The sequence below is a fragment of the Vicia villosa genome, linkage group LG5 (assembly GCF_029867415.1).
Source record: "Vicia villosa cultivar HV-30 ecotype Madison, WI linkage group LG5, Vvil1.0, whole genome shotgun sequence".
NCBI lineage: Eukaryota > Viridiplantae > Streptophyta > Magnoliopsida > Fabales > Fabaceae > Vicia > Vicia villosa.
The window spans coordinates 115,428,771-115,446,248 of record NC_081184.1 but is presented as its reverse complement, the minus strand read 5'-3'; the positions used below and the strand labels follow the sequence as shown (position 1 = coordinate 115,446,248).

Here is a 17,478-nt window from a genome sequence, read left to right as displayed (position 1 = left end):
TTATTCTAGGCTAAAAGCTTAACCATGGTTTAAGCACTCAATGCATTTATTCCCCTTGGAAAATCTGATCTTTAAGCATCTTGCATTGGTCATTACTTGCATCACATGAGCATCTTTGAATTATCCTTGAATTATCTCACTTTAACTAAACTTTAAATGAGTAAAATTCAATTAAAAATGGAATAAAAAAGTCATGAACCATGGATAGTTCTTGAATGCCCTTAGCCATATGAGAACCAAGATGGAATCACAAAAGAATTGCCCATTTTTGAAGAAGAATCAAGTTTTGGTCATTACTTGTTTCATGCATTTTCCCAAAAAAGGTCAACTTCATCGAGGCATATCTCCCTCAATTTTGATCCTATGAAAGTGTTCTTGTATTTTTTGGAAAGCCCAAGATGTCCCTTACAAGCCACTTTGGAAGCTTTTTTGCATTTGGAGAAGTTATCTTGATGATATGGGCTTTGACAAAAAACTGCTTTTTGTTGACTTTGAAAATGACTTGTAATGTTTTGGCTCATATCTCCCAAATGGTGAATCTGGTCATCATGGGACAAATTGCATTTGGTAGATAATTTAATTTCCTTTAAAATGAGCTTTGTTTGGAATTTTTCTGATAAATCAGGAGAGAGTTATGGCTGGTTAAAGTTCAGTTGACTTTTAGGTCAAAAACCCTAATTTTGCAAATTTGAGTTTTGTTTATTTCTGAACTTTTCTTGATGAATTATGATCAAACCTTGATCAAATGATGAATATTACTTCAAATAATTGATGTTGACTAAAAATTTTGATTTTTGATTGCAGTTGACTTTTTTCCGATGAACTGCAGTTTTGCGATCTTTCAATGAATCAAGGTCTTCTCCTCAATTGAATGACATGAATGGACTATAATGTTGATTTAAAGGCCTTTGAATCATATTTTGAGTCTTGGAATCATCTCCTAATTAAAAGTCAATCCTCTGGTGAAATTAGGTCAAAACCCTAATTTGGCGCTTCTGGCGATCTTGAGAATTGTCTACCTTAAACTGAGCCATCCTTGGACTTGAATATTGATTGAAGGAACCTTTGAGTCTTGAGAGAATGTTGAACCTCTTGTGGGCCTCAAAACCCTAATTTATTCAGCTTTCTCTTGATCATTCTCCTGTCTTTTTAACACACAAGCAATAAACTTTTTTGTTTGTTAGTAAATAAAAGTATGCATGATGATAAATGATAATGATAATGATCATAATACTTAGAAAAATGATGGGATCTCAGAGGTCAAAAATTGGGGTATGACACTTATCCAGAGTCCAAAAGCCCAACTTAACACTTAGTCGCAAAGTCGGATGATCCTGCATAGGACATCTTATTCAACATGTTATACCAGTTGTAGTAAATAGAACATCTTGTTCAACATATTGATCAACATATATTTTTTGCAATGTTGAAACATTCTATCTAACATGTTGTTTCCTAATTTGTTTTACTAAAATTAATGTCAACCATATAATCAGAGAATTAACAATTAGAACTTGTGGTTGTGTTTGCGGCGTCTGTTTCCACTATCCGATACACTGCAGATTCAATTGGTGATTCGCGAAAATAGTTGCGTGATTTTGTTAACCAATAGCTTTAGTTTCAACTAAATAAACAAAAGTTTCGCTATTGAGGCTAGCATGAACTAGGTTTCTTTCCAAGTTTGTTGCGTTGACAATTGAGCCGATAGCAACCCTTGTTGTGTTTATTGAAGAGTAATTCATATTCAGAAGATGAGCATCAGAAGTTCTGATGTGGGATGATCTTCTGATGGTTACTCAGAAGATAGTGTTGACCAGAAGATGTTACCTTCTGGGTCCAAATAGCGTAGCTGTTTAGTTTAAAGGGTACTTTAGTATTTTGTAGTTTTGTACTGTTTGTACTTTAAACTTGTTCACTAAGTTTAGTCTGTTAGGGCTTAGGTGGCAAATTTTCTTTTGTATAAATAGCCTTGTAGTAGCTATCATTTTTTAACAACGCAAGTAGAATAGATAACTTTATTCTCTCATTAATCTTTGCACCGTTATTCTCTTTGTCATCATCTTTATTCATTGTGCACCAACAATTGGTATCTAGAGCTCCGATTCCAAACACAGGGAAACACGAGTGAACGTGAGTTTGTGTGACTGTGTGATTGATTTTGTTTCTGGGAAACAAAGTTGTGTTTAATCATATTTTTTCTTGGTTGTTTGTGGGTTTGGAAATACTGTGTGAGTGTGAGTGAAATCTTTTTTTCTGCACAAGTTTAAAGATGAGTGGAAGCAACTTGAATACCAAACTTCCAGTTCTTGATGGCAAAAACTGGAATAGATGGATGATTCAAATGCGTGTATTATTTGGTGCTCAAGATGTTCTAGATCTTGTTACTGGAGGATATGTTCCGGTTGCAGCGGATGCAACGGAAGAACAAAGAGAAGCGCAAAGAGAGACGAAAAAGAGAGATCAAAAGGCGTTGTTCTTCATCCATCAGTGTGTGGATGTGAATGTGTTTGAGAAGATTGTTGACTCTATGACGTCAAAGGAGGCGTGGGATATACTGGTCAGGTGTTACGGTGGTGACATATCAGTGAAGAAGGTGAAGCTTCAATCCCTAAGAAAGCAATATGAGAATCTCAACATGAAGAACAATGAGAAAGTCTGTGAGTATATCTCTAGAGTGATTTTGATCACTAATGAGATGAAAGCTTGTGGAGAAACCCTTTCTGAACAAGTAATCATAGAGAAGATATTGAGGTCACTTACTCCTCAATTTGATTATATTGTTGTATCTATTGAACATTCTAAAGATCTGGAAACCATGAGAATAGAAGAGTTGCAAAGCAGTTTAGAAGCACAAGAGTTGCGTCTGACTGAGAGAACTTCTGAGAGAGAAGTTGAGCAAGCTTTGAAGGCTTCTTTTGTCAAGAAGGACCAGAAGCATAGACGTGGTGATAGATTCCAGAAGGAAGCCTCAACTTCTGATGAGAAGAGATATCATAAGGGAAAGGATAAGAAGAAAGTTCAATGTTACTGTTGCAAACAGTTTGGCCATTTTGCTAGAGATTGTTTGGCAAATAAAGGAAGGAGATCAGAAGAAGCAAATATAGCCAGAGGAGTTTCAGATGATGAACCTGTGCTATTGATGGCTTTAGAGTCTGACGAAAGATGTTTGTCAGAGTGGTGGTATATGGACACTGGGTGTTCAAATTACTTGACTGGAAACAAACAATGGCTGATAGACTTTGACTCTGAAAGGAGGACAAAGATCAGATGTGCTGATGATAAGTACTTTTATGTAGAAGGAATGGGAAATGTCAAAGTTAGAGTGAAGAATGTTCTGATCAAAGATGTTTGGTATGTTTCTGGAATCAAAAGCAATCTGATGAGTGTGGGTCAGCTCATTGAAAAAGGTTTCTCAGTTGTTATGAAGAACAACCTCTTGAAGTTGTATGATTCCAATCAGAAGTTGATTATGCAATCTGAACAGGGAAGCAACAAAACATTCAAGGTGAATGTAGAAATAGCTGAAACAGAGTGTCTGAGTGCAGAAGGCTCAGAAGGTGATAGTAAGCTGTGGCATAAGAGGTTGGGGCATCTGAACTATAGAAGTGTGGGACATCTAAGTTCTAAGAAGCTTGTACATGGCATTCCTAAGATTGTGAAGCCTGAGAAGTCATGTGAGGTATGCATAAAAGGCAATCAACCCAGATTGCCATTTGTATCAGAAGTTGCTCCAAGAGCAAAGCATGCTCTGGGAGCAGTGCACTCTGATGTGTGTGGACCATTTCCAGAACCTTCACTTGGAGGAAATAGGTATTTTGTGTCTTTTATGGATGATTTCACAAGAATGACGTGGGTAACACTTATCAAGTTTAAGACTGAGGTGTTCACAGAATTCCAGAAGTTCAAGGTGAAGGCTGAGAAGCATAGTGATCAGAGGATAAAGATTCTCAGAACGGATGGTGGAGGTGAGTACAACTCTACAGAATTCCAGAAGTTCTGTGATGATAATGGAATTGAGCATGAGATTACTGCTCCTTATACTCCTCAACACAATGGTCTTACTGAACGTGGAAACTGTACTTTGCTTGATATGACGAGAAGTATGCTAAAAGAGAAGAAGCTTCCTCACAATCTCTAGGGAGAAGCTGTTGCTACTGCAGCATATGTGCTCAACAGGTGTCCAACAAAGAGGCTGAAGGAAATTGTTCCTTTAGAGAAGTGGACTAAAGAGAAGCAAAGTGTTAGTCATCCGAAGGTTTTTGGTTCTGTGTGTTACAAACACGTTCTAGAAGCTAGAAGGAAGAAGCTGGATGATAGGAGCAAAGTGATGTTATTGGTGGGGTACCACAGTACAGGTGCATACAAGCTCTATTGTCCAGAAACTAATAGAGTTGAAGTCAGCAGAGACGTCATTGTGAAAGAATCAGAAATTTGGGAGTGGAGAGAGTCTCAACCAACTTCTGATGTAGAGATAACTTTTGAAGAAGAGTTAGAGTCAGAAGATGAAGAGTCTTCTGAAGATGATTCAGATGGTGAATCTGATTCTGATCCAGATTCTGATGATGATCCAGAGTCTAGTGGTAGTCATGATTCTGGAAGGGAAAACTCTGAAGATGTAGAGTCTGGAGGACACGCTTCTGGAGATGATCATGAAGGTGGTGACTCTGGAGTAGTTGACTCTGAAGTAGCTCAAAGGCCATAAAGAGTAAGAACTATACCTAGAAGGTTTACAGATTTTGACATGTTGTAAGACACAGAAGTTGACTCAGAAGGAGATGTCAATCAGTGTGCCATGTTAGTAGATTCTGAACCAGTGGGTATTGAAGAAGCGCTCAAGAAGAAAGTCTGGCTGAATTCCATGAAAGAAGAACTTGAGGCTATAGAAAGAAACAAGACTTGGAAGTTGACAGAACTTCCAAAGAAGAAGAAAGCCATCAACGTCAGATGGGTTTTCAAGGTAAAGCTGAAGCCAGATGGATCAGTTGGTAAACACAAAGCGAGACTGTATGGATTGAAGCAAGCGCCCAGAGCTTGGAATTTGAAAATTGATTCATTTTTCAAGAAGCAGGGGTTTCAGAAGTGTGAAATGGAATATGGAGTTTATGTGCAACATTCTGGAAGCAATATGATTATGTTGTGTCTGTATGTTGATGACATATTGCTTACAGGGAGTTGTCTAGAAGATCTGATGAAGTTCAAGAAGGTGCTGATGAATGAGTTTGAGATTACAGACCTTGGGAAAATGTCATATTTTCTAGGGATGGAGATTTTGTACTCATAAGATGGTATCATTCTGCATCAGCTGAAGTATGAGTTAGAACTTCTGAAGAAATTCAAGATGGAGAACTGCAAAGCTGTTGTTACACCGTCAGAAACGAATCAAAAGTTGGACTCTGACTCTGAAGGTGAAGATGTTGATGCTACTATCTTCAAACAGCTAGTGGGTTCTCTGAGGTATTTATGTAATACCAGGCCTGATATATGCTATGCAGTTGGATTGGTTAGTAGGTTCATGAGTAAACCTAAGTGGTCCCATTACCAAGCTGCTGTCAGAATCTTGAGGTATATCAAGGGAACTCTGAAGTTTGGCATATTGTTTCCTTCTGGGAGAAAGGAAGAATCAGAGTTATTGAGTTACTCTGACTCTGATTGGTGTGGAGACAGAGTTGATAGAAGGAGTACCTCTGGTTATTTGTTTATGTTTCTGGGAGGTCCTATTTCTTGGAGTTCCAAGAAGCAAGCTGTTATTGCTCTATCAACCTGTGAAGCTGAGTACATTGTAGGCGCTGTATCTGCATGCCAAGCTGTGTGGCTTCTGAACTTATTAGAAGATCTGAATATTAAAGTGAAGAAGCCTCTGAAGCTGATGATTGATAACAAGTCTGCAATCAATCTTGCTAAAAATCCGGTGTTACACGGAAGAAGCAAGCATATTGAGACTAAGTATCATTTCTTGAGAAGCCAAGTCCACATTGGAACATTAGAAGTTGTGCACTATAGCACCCAGAAGCAGATGGCAGATGTTCTGACGAAGGCGATCAAGACGGATCAATTTCTGCTCTTAAGGAATGGAATTGGCGTTGTCAGCTTTGATTGAAGAATATGAATTAAGGGATGGTATTGAAGAGTAATTCATATTCAGAAGATGAGCATCAGAAGTTCTGATGTGGGCTGATCTTCTGATGGTTACTCAGAAGATAGTGTTGACCAGAAGATGTTACTTTCTGGGTCCAGATAGCGTAGCTGTTTAGTTTAAAGGGTACTTTAGTATTTTGTAGTTTTGTATTGTTTGTACTTTATACTTGTTCACTAAGTTTAGTCTGTTAGGGCTTAGGTGGCAAATTTTCTTTTGTATAAATAGCCTTGTAGTAGCTATCATTTATTAACAACGCAAGTAGAATATATAACTTTATTCTCTCATTAATCTTTGCACCGTTATTCTCTTTGTCATCATTTTTATTCATTGTGCACCAACAGTGTTGACCGTAGTTGTACATGCGATAGAGGCTGCAACAATGACGTCTTCCACATTTTCATCCACGTCTTGATTCTTCTTGAACAAGAAATTCACCATCTTAATTATTAGCTAATCAAGTGTAAGAATTTGGATGTTAATTTTTTCTACGGATAAGACAACAACATTTGTGGTTGACAGTAGCCATATGTACAAGGTAAGAAAGGACAACCATAAAGATAAAACCTTTGATATCAATTAAATAAAATATTATGAAAGTATAACTGTCATACCCCAAATTTGTCCTACCCCTTATTTTAACTGGCTTATATTTTCCATTTCACCTGCATACCTCCATTAGGGCATTTACATGTCATTCATTCATTCATTCAATAAAGCACTTGGGACCACAGATCAACGGCCAAGGAAAAGGCCAAGGTTTCACAATGATTAAGATCTCTACACTGTACAAATTGGTTCAACTAAGGTTTCTTAAAAAAAAAGCTTACTCTATAAGTTTGAGATTATCAAAGGGATCTTGGAGTTTGGTATTATGATCATCAGGGATTTCTGCTCAACCTTTGGTTAGGTTCATTAATTAAGTGGATTCTAATCATCATTTGATACAAGTCATTCGCTTTGGGACTTTATTCAAAATTGTTGGATTGAAATATCGAGAATACCGGTGGGTGTGATCAAGTGAATTTTGATTAGGTGTGAATATTTGAGACGTGTTTCTTTGACTCAAATTCATTTCAAACCTTATGGTTTTCATCATGTCATATTTGTTGATATTGACTCAAAGTCCTAAAGATCAAAGAAGAATTTGAATACAAGAAATGCAAGAGAGAAAGATGTTTGAGATGCGTTGAATAATATTTCATTCAAATCCACCAGATTCATTACAAGACCTGATGACATATTCATACTTCCAACATAAACATCATTCCCACTTATCCAAGGTTCAAGTTACAAGTCTCTCTTACAAAATACAAGTGTCCATCAAAACATAATTCAGAAACCAATTTCAAAATACAAATACATTCGACCGTTCCAATCCCACCAAAGCATCCTTACATCTTCACAAAAATTTAAAGACACAATGTTGAAAGCCTATTCTAAACCAGGTCTTTAGTTCAAAACCATCTTCAGTTTCATCACTCCTATCCACACCATGTCATGCCCCTCGATACGCCTTTCAAATCACATCCGAACCTGTCAAAGAAAACGAGAACAGATCTAAATCAAATTCAACAGTCAGTAACCAATTATAGTTACAATCTCAAACCAGTCCCTGCACCTTACCAATACATTCAAACCTACATAAACAGAGTTGCAAGTCACCATACAGTACGAGGCAATAAACTACAAAATCCCTTAACATTCGAACCGTCGCACTACACTAACTAATACATCACATCGAACTAGTTCAGAGATCACTCCATAACGCCTCCCCCTACAGTACTCAACTACCAAACTCATTCAAACATCCATACATTCAGTAAGCATCTACTTACCCATACAACAATGACAATCCAGTTCGCATTATGGTTCAGTGAAAGTGCACAACAGAAAATCAACCTGTACATTTGTTCAAAAAAAATCCAGCGTCAGTTCGTTACTCGTCTACATCTGTAACATTAACAGAAGGCATACATTCAAAGAAAAATTAATTTAGAAATTTATACATACTCACCTACATTGACACCAATCCGACATACCATCAAAATCCAAAGATCTGCATACTCGATATCATGTGTCCATACGTTTTCTGACCAGTTCTATTCTCACCATCATTCACTAAAGTTCCAAGCTAAGCCAAAACCTGCAACAAATCAACATCACACAAAAATCAAACACAAGTCACATTCATATTCAGTCCAGTCCAAACTCAGCTTCAATACCTACAGGACAAGCACACATTCATCATCCAGAAAAATAAACAAAACAACCCTGCATCAGTTCAAATTCAAGACCAAGTCCCCTACAACATCCATATTCATATCATTCAAAAACTCAGTTCAAAAACAGCCCCTGTCAAGACAGAATTCTAAGTCATCTTTAATACCAATTACAAGTCTCTAATTTCAAGTACCAGCCACCCCTTCAACAGTCTTTTAAACTTGTTCAGTTAAATCTTCAAAAAACAACAACAGTTAGTCATTCAGTTTCTTTTCCCTAACTGACATAACCATAACAGCATATATAACCACCCTATGACTACCTCCAAACCATCATAACAGAATTTCAAAATAACCAATTCCTAAACATTTCTCTAACCAACTTCTAACTCAATAACAACCAAAACTGAAATAACCACCTATAACCGATTCTCATTCTCTTTCAAAACCACCTAACAGATTCATAACAGAATTCAACTGAAATTATAACGGAATGGGAGAGAGTCGAGACGAGAAAAAAACTCACCTTGTAACAAACTTGAGCTCTCTCTATTCATTCATCAATCTTCACCTTCTCTCAATCTTCATTTTTTCTCTCAATCTTCAATCTTCAAAAAACCGCTTCTTCCCTGAACCAGGCTTCATCTTCAGAGTTCTCCATAATCCTCAATCTGAATCTTCTTCATCTCTCTTTCTCCATCGTTTCTTTGTTCACACACCAATCCCCAATCACGCTTCTTTCTCTCTCACGATCTATCTTCTTCAATCCTTCACGTATCTTCACTTCTCACTCTGCCACATCTTCTTCAACCTCTCTTCACTTCATAACCTTCCCCAATCTTCAACACTCTGCTACCTTTCTCAAATTCTCCATCGATCTCCATCCATCTTCCCCACACTCTAAAAGCTCTTCATTATCTTCAACGTAATCGTTCACCTGCAACAATAACATTCAACATCAGTATCGCATCATCGCCGCACGATTTAAACTCAGAAGCAAACGAAGAAGGTGAAATCAAAGAAGGAAGGTGCGAAGGCGTGCCCTGATAAACTGCAACGTTGGAAGGTTTGAGGTAATCGGAGACAATCAGAGATAAACGAAGATGAGAGAATACTAATTCGGTAAGGTTGAGAGTTGATGTGATCGGAGAGAATCTGAGATGAGAGTGAGCCGAGAGTTTCAGACTGAGAGGAGATGATCGAAAACGAAGAGAGGAGGTTTGCGGTGGTGCTCGCCGCAATCCCGCCGGACGGAGTGAATTCGCCGGCGCCGTTTCGAAGCTCGAGAGGAAGGGGTACGAGCAGCTGAAGGGTCACATTGAAGGGTAACCCTAAATCTCCTTCTCTATTATTTCTTTTAATTTAAATAAATTAACATAAGGTTTTGATCAAATCTGAATAAATTAAATTGGCATAAAGTCTGAGCATTAATTGGATTTAATATGATTAATTAACTTAAAGAAATCTGATGAATAAAGATATGGATCAGTTCATTGGGCTTGTCACGAAATTTCTATTTCCACCCCCAGGACAAGGCCCAAAACGCGCCCTAGTGTAGATCCAATGCTTTTCTTTTTTTGCTTCTGCACCCCCTTGTGTGGTTAGATTTTTCTCCTTGTGCAATTTGTTTCCCTTCTAACTTTTGTTTGGTTACTCGTTTTTCCACGCAATAAAAAATCAATAAAAATAGGTTTTAGATAGATATATGTGTGTATATGTTTTTGGTTTTTTTTTTTAGATTTTTAGAAATTAGTTGTGCATTTTTAGTAAATCATTTACTTTGGTATGTTCATGTTTCTTTCGGTTTTGATAAATTTCGCAAAGTGATTTTTTTTAATACCTTAGGATCAGAATTTAACCACCAATTTTTGTATGGTTGCTGTAGACTAATCCATCATAATGTACATAAAAAATGAACTCCTAATTCTTTGTTTTGATTGGTATTTGGTTAGTGTTGTTTGACTTGATTAACATGCGTTCCTAATAGACGTTTGTGACGTTTGTGCTCTCAAATTGAAATGCATTCATGCAATAATGTCGGTTCCTTTTTGTACATATAATTAGGGATGTCTAGAGGTCCTAAGACCTGGAATTGAAAATTTTAGATCATGTTTTCCTATTTTACCCGATTTTTCTTTATCACATGTAAATAACTTGTTTTTGGTCGACGATTGCACCGTAACTTGTACAAATGACCCGTAATTTTGTGTGAAACTTCTTGGCATGACTTTGTGGTTGTTTAGGCATCTAGTATAGGCTATTTGCTACTAACTTGTACCATTTGATTGCATGTTTCTAACTTCATTCACAATTTGAAACCGTTTAGCTAGTATTGACCTAATGTTGTCTAGTTTTGGTTAGAGTTTTGTATTGTTTCATGCTAATTGACTAATATAGATTAACATAGGGTATTGGAACTAAATGAATGAGTTTGCTACTGACTTCAAGCTTAGACCATGTGTTCACTTGCTTTTTGCTTCGATTAAATGATGCTTGTTCGCTAATTGGTAAGTAACGATTCATGCGATACTTTGGTAACTTCTTGTGGATACTCTTGTGTGATACCGTGATGCTTTTGTATTTGATTTGGGACATTCAATCCCTTGTTTTGCTACTGACTTGGGGCTTTCCTCTCTTGTTTCCATGCTTAGCCTCTCATTCCTTGCTTTAATGTTGCTTATTCCTTACTATTGTTTGCCATGTTCCCTTGGACTCTTCCTTCTTTGTTAAGAGGAATTGAGATAGGATAGGTATCCTTGACCTTAGGGCCATTTGTAGATTAGAATAACATAGATTAGAATGTTAGATCTAGTTCCCTATTGCATTCTTTTTCGTTTCAACTCTTTAAAACGTTAATAAAACGGAAGATGCGAATCACATTAAGAGAGTGATAGAGAAGTGAGTGGGATTCATTCCCTAATCTATTTCTCAATCGCTTAGTGGCATAGAAACGAGTGGGATTCATTCCCTAATCTGTTTCTCGGTCACTACTTAATGGGAGAGAAACGAGTGGGATTCATTCCCTAATCTGTTTCTCAAACATTAATTAATGGGAGAGAAATGAGTGAGATTCATTCTCTAATCTGTTTCTCAAACATTACATAATGGGATGGAAGTGAGTGGGATTCATTCCCTAATCTGCTTCTCGATCATTATACATTTTATGTGATTCGAATCGCAGATTAATTTCCCTTAAAAAAAACACCCAAACAAAAACACTTCAAAACATCTAACAATGGTTCAGACTAAAGCAAAGTAGAGAAAGCGGTGAGTGGCCCGGTATTGGGAACTTGGTTCAGACTAAAGCAAAGTAGAGAAAGCGGTGAGTGGCCCGGTATTGGGAACTGTTCATCACTCATCTACCCTAAAAGACACAAACCAATCTCTTTCTTCTTCTTAAGGGCGTCGTTATCTCCGTTCCATTGCATCCTAGGCTGTCCCCTTGTGCAAGAACGCGAGCGTTGACTCCGCCCAAATAAAAAACACAAAAACAAACAGAAATCGTAAGCCGAGCTACGGTAACTCTGATTCCTGAAAAGGATACGTAGGCAGCGGGGTAGGGCCCGTGCGAGTACAATTCTTTATTTTCCCCACATTTTGCATTCATTTCGCATTTAGACATAGACATAGTTTTACACCCTTTAGATAGAAACAAACATAGGTGGATACCATCGAGTACGATGGGCGTGAGGGGTGCTAATACCTTCCCCTCGCGTAACCGACTCCCGTACCTTGATTCTCTGGTCGCAAGACCCTGTTCCTTCCTTTGTTAGGTTTCCTGGTATTCCTTTCCCTTATGGGATAAATATATTGGTGGCGACTCTGTACATTTTCGCGAGCGTGCGACAGCTGGCGACTCTGCTGGGGATGTGATAGACCTGTGCTTGTCCATCTTTAGCGAGTATATCCTAGCCTATCCGTTTGTTTGTTTATTTTTTGGGTGTGCTATATTTTGTCTATATGTTGCGTTTATTTATTTTATGTTTTGCATGTCATGTTTATTTTCCTGCTTGCATATCATATTTACTTTCCCGCATTCTGGACTATATTATGGGTCCCCGTGGGGGCCACATATTTTTACTGTTTGCAGGTTGGGTGGGATGTTCTATGAGGTAAAAGGCCCAATACCCAGGCCAGAGTTGACACATAGGATACCTAGGATAGAGTGGATAGTCATGACGCCAACAGAATGTCAGGTTCTGTTGATTGCGATCATGAGACCCACGACCAGTCGAGGTTCAAATGAGATACCGTTGTTGGCATGTATTTGCGACAATGATGGTGTTTCAGGAGAACTGATAACGCTGGAAGCCATTGACCTACCTTGACTTAGATTCACCTGTGAGTGGGGTGGGATATACATGACAGGTACCGTTGGTGACTATTCTGTTCTGTTGGTGACTATTGGTTTTCCTGGTATTCAAAAAGGTGTCGGACCTTTGATCCTGTGACATTTGACCTGTATCAGTTATTCAGAGGATTGTACAGTGGTTACTATGATTATATGGACCGTGGATCCCATGCTTTTGCATTGCATAACATCATTGCTTTGTCCACTCCATTTATGAAAGATCCTAAAGTCTATTTCCAAAAAAAAAAGAGAAAAGAAAAGAAAAGATATGTAAAAGAAAAGGAAATAGAAAAGCAAAAAAAGAAAGAAAAGATATTCTATACAAAAAAAAAAAGAAGCTTAAATTCCAAAAAAGAAGAATGAAAGTGTGTGAAAAGACTTTAGGATCTCTCATAAATGAAACATGCATTCATATTATCATGCATTTCTCAATCCTCTCAGAAGCTTATGAGGCCCTTTCTACTCAGATTCTGACTTCAACAACAAAGCTGACTTCTCACCGCTACATGCTCAAAAGTTAACATTAGAACGAATCCATGGGGTTTTGACTGAGATGAGAACATAAATGGGGACTGACATGAATCAATGTATGGAGGTTATTCAAGCCTTTTCTCTTTGACAAGAAGAATTGAGACAAGTTCCTCAAAGGCCAAATGCAAATGTTAATCTCACCCATGAGAAGGTCTTATGAATCAAAATGTTGGAAATAATGTTGAGATTCCTATTCTTGGTAATGAGCATTCACATAATTGACAAAAGGTTCCACCTCTTGGAAGAAAGTTTGGAATCCATAAAAGGTTGTGACTTCATTGATTCATACTTTGTTGGTTTGTGCCTGATGTCAAAAAACCGCAAAGGTCATTCATGCTCGTTTAGAATGGTTTGGATATTGAAGCTAAAGTGGTAATCCTCTCTAGTACATGTGTGGAAGTTGCGTGGGGCTCCCGATTGAGGGATAAGCAAGACGTATTCTTATCTTGAGCTTTGCACCATTTGCATTGCTCGAATCCCTTAAAGCGTTACAAATTCCTATGTAACTTCGTCAGAATCTTCTTCCGTGTGGCAATCAAGAGTGTTCTTCATAATGCTTCTCATCCTCAAGGTTCTACTTCATATCTCAGTTGCCTTTTCTCATGATTTCCTTCTAAGTGGCCCTTGCTTGTTAATAGAGAGAAAAATATAAGAAACAAATTGATTTCCTTGTGCCCAGTTGCTTCCTCGTTTGTCAGAATTTCAGTTGGTTAAGATTCGTGTTTTGGGTCTTCTTCACCACAAATAGATCTCCTCAATCTGATGACGATACAAGGTTATTCCATTTTATGAAGGCGAATACTTCTCCAACATCTATACTTGGGGCTCCCGCACAAGGGATAAGCAAGACGTAGTCTTATCTTGAGCATTGCGCCATTCGCATTGCTCGAATCCCTAAAAGCATTACAAATTCCTATGTGACTTCGTCAGAATCTTCTTCCGTGTGGTAATCAAGGGTGTTCTTCATAATGCTTCTCATTCTCAAGGTTCTACTTCATATATCAGTTGCCTTTTCTCAGGATCTCCTCCTCAGTGGCCTTGCTAGTTAACAGAGACAAGAAGAACATGAGAAACAAATTGATGTGATTCTATTGCCTTGTACTCATTCGTTTCCTCGTTTGTCAGAATTTCATTTGGTTAAGATTCGTGTTTTGGGTCTTCTTCACCACAAGTAGCTCTCTTGAGTTTGATGACCATACCAGATTCTTTCCATTTATGAAGGCGAATACTTCTTCAACATCTATGCTTGGGGCTCCCGCACGAGGGATAAGCAAGACGTACTCTTATCTTGAGCATTGCGTCATTCGCATTACTCGAATCCCTAAAGCAAGGCAAAAGTTTACAACTCTTGGGTGACTTTGTTGGAGTTCTCTTTTGAAGTAATCTGAAGTGTTTGGAAGGAACTGCAGAAAGTATTCAAGCTCAACAAGTCCAGACGGAGTCAAGTCTCCTCAACAACGACACCCATTTAGTTTCTTACTGCATTCTCATTGTAATTTTTCATTTGTGTGTTTAAGCATCAATACATGTAAAAACTTGTTAATTTCTGAATGAAAATCATAATACATTGTTTATGTTTGTCTTGAAGCAATCCATTCGTTATCACTCATAAAATGTTTTTGGCATTACGATACCAACTTTGCCAATTGCTTGCTTATGCAAAAAGCTGAGGGAGAATGATGAAAAATAAAAATGCAAAATCTCTAATCATGTGTTTTGAATAAAAAACCCTACTGAGGATGTACAGGCATTGTTTCAAATCCCCAAACACCGGAGATATAAGGGAGATAGACCCTCGTCAACCCCTTTGAGCCTTGAAGTAGAAGTTTCTTTTCTAATCATTAAAGAACCCTTATTTTAACCTTGGGGAGGGTAGTGTTCATTTAACTTGAGTGAGTGTTCAAAACTCACCAAAAGGGTATGCATCCAAGGATACAACAATGGTTATCCTTCAAAAGGTTGAGGAATGTCAAAATTGCAATGATTATCCTTATTCCATCAAGAGATCAAGAGATGACGATACCACAATGGTAATCCTTCATCAATCAAAGGATGAGGCAGTCACAATCTTTCAAGCAAATCAAAAGCAACACAACATCACACGACTTGTTCAAAAAAAAAGGAGAATTAAAAAAAAAAAGAGCCCGCTAAGTCAACAACATGAAAATGAGTGACTTAGGCAAAAGTTAGGGCATCCCGCTGGACTCTAAAATAAAATTCAAAAGAATTTGTCCAGGCAAAAGTTAGGGAAACAAAAAAGGAAAAGCAAAGCAGAAGCGAAAAAACAAGGATCCTCATCAAAGGAACAAAGTCGTGTGATCAGACACCAAAAACAAGAAAGTGAGTGACTGCCATGTCCAAAAAACCTCATTGATTCCTCAACCATTTCAAAATTCCTTGTGAGGAATGGACACTCGTGTCGAGTTAACTGAACATAGGAATGGAGAACATCACGAAGGGGGTGGGTACCAAATAATTTTGAGCCTAAAATCCTTTGTTTTCTGAAAACCGTGAACCTGGCCAAGTTACAACCCTCAAAAGTCCTAATTGAAGTAGGGTTATTTTGAAAGCACACTCCTATGAGATAGCATTTAACTGACTCCCAATGAAGCGAGACTCATTTCCATGTTGGTATCGTATGCTTGCTTTATCTTCTACATGCAAAAATCGAGGTTGTGTCAACTAGTGATTCAGTCACAAGAGGTCGCAACCTCATATCATAAAAAGTTTTACAACTTCAAGATTAACATAGGCTTTGCATTAGAATTATCATTCTTAGAATTAACATTTTTTGCATGCGAAATATGTGCTTAACATCAAGGAAATTTTCAAGGATGAGAATCAGTCAAGAGCTTGATCATGTCAAAATACAAGAGACTTGAGAACTCCGAGGAGTAAAAGCTAATGTTGACCATCAAGGGGAAGGTTCTCTAAAGAACTCCGTCGAGCATGAACAGTTAATGCTTTCCTTGATTACCTTGAGGGGAAGAGTTTGAAGACTCCGTTGAGCGTGGTAAAGTTGTTTCCATGTTTGTTTGACTTCAAAACAAAGAAAGCTTGAGGATTCTAGTAAGATGCACCTAATCAGGGGCAATTGAATCAAGGTGTGACCTCTCAAGTTTGGCATATCTGGGGAAATCATGTCGATAAATCTCTTCAAGCTTTGATCAATCTGGGGCAATCATGTCGATAAATTCCCTCAAGTTCAACCAATCTGGGGCAATCATGTCGATAAATCCCCTCAAGTTCAACCAATCTGGGGAAGTTACGTCGAGATTCGACAAATCTCTCCAAGGATCCTTTGGGGCAAATTCCTCCATAAGTCACGAAGCTTGGGGCACAATTCTGAGTTCTTGTCGCTCCATAATCATAGGAGTTTATTTCTCCTGGAACCTTGGTCTCTCCCCAAGCATGGAGTTTATTTCTCCCGAGAGTTTGTTCCATTCCCCAAGCATAGGAGTTTATTTCTCCTAGGAGTTGTCCTACTTCCCTAATCAAGGCTCCTTATCTGGATTTCTCATCCCCAAAATGGTGAATCGAGGGAATCTCCTCAAGTTGAAAATCTTCCAAGCAGTGGCGCATGGTGAGAAGTCAGAAATTATCCTTCAAGTCAAAGAAGGTGCATCTTGCAAATCAAAGTCCAATACCTATTGGCACCTCCGCATGGTCCTTAACACTAAGGGGATTCTCCCTGGTGTTTACCTCACCAATGCCTTTATTTGGCATCCTGCATATAGTGTTCACTGCATATAACATTACATCCTCAAAAGCGTAGCATATCCGTCAAAATGGATCATTACGCCATAGAAAAATTCAAACATGCATAACAAAGCATAAGCCAGATAATACAAATCCACACCTAGTCAAGACAATAATACATCCCCACACAAAAAGTTGTCCTTACAAATTCTGATTGATATCTGCTACTACATTGCAAATCTCTTCCAACCACGGTGCCGAGGCGAGGTATCTTCAATCTCTGATGAGTGTTTGACACAATGTCTTCTTTTGTCCTGATGTCGAGTCGATGTTGAGTCATAGATCGTAAGAGATCTTATTCTTTCAGTCCTGAAGATCGTACGAGATCCTTTCCTGATGTCGAGTCGATGTTGAGTCATAGATCGTAAGAGATCTTATTCTTTCAGTCCTGAAGATCGTACGAGATCCTTTCCTGATGTCGAGTCGATGTTGAGTCATAGATCGTAAGAGATCTTATTCTTTCAGTCCTGAAGATCGTACGA

At 38.1% G+C, this 17,478-nt stretch overlaps 1 long non-coding RNA gene across 1 annotated transcript; it reads right to left on the bottom strand.

Moving 5' to 3' along the window:
- Positions 1-7,332: 7,332 nt before the first annotated feature.
- On the bottom strand, positions 7,333-8,379 carry LOC131602100 (uncharacterized). Its single transcript, XR_009283931.1, has 3 exons — positions 8,151-8,379; positions 7,972-8,035; positions 7,333-7,669 (listed from the first exon to the last, which is right to left on the bottom strand). It is a non-coding gene; the product is annotated as an uncharacterized LOC131602100 (long non-coding RNA).
- Between the last annotated feature and the right edge of the window lie 9,099 nt (positions 8,380-17,478).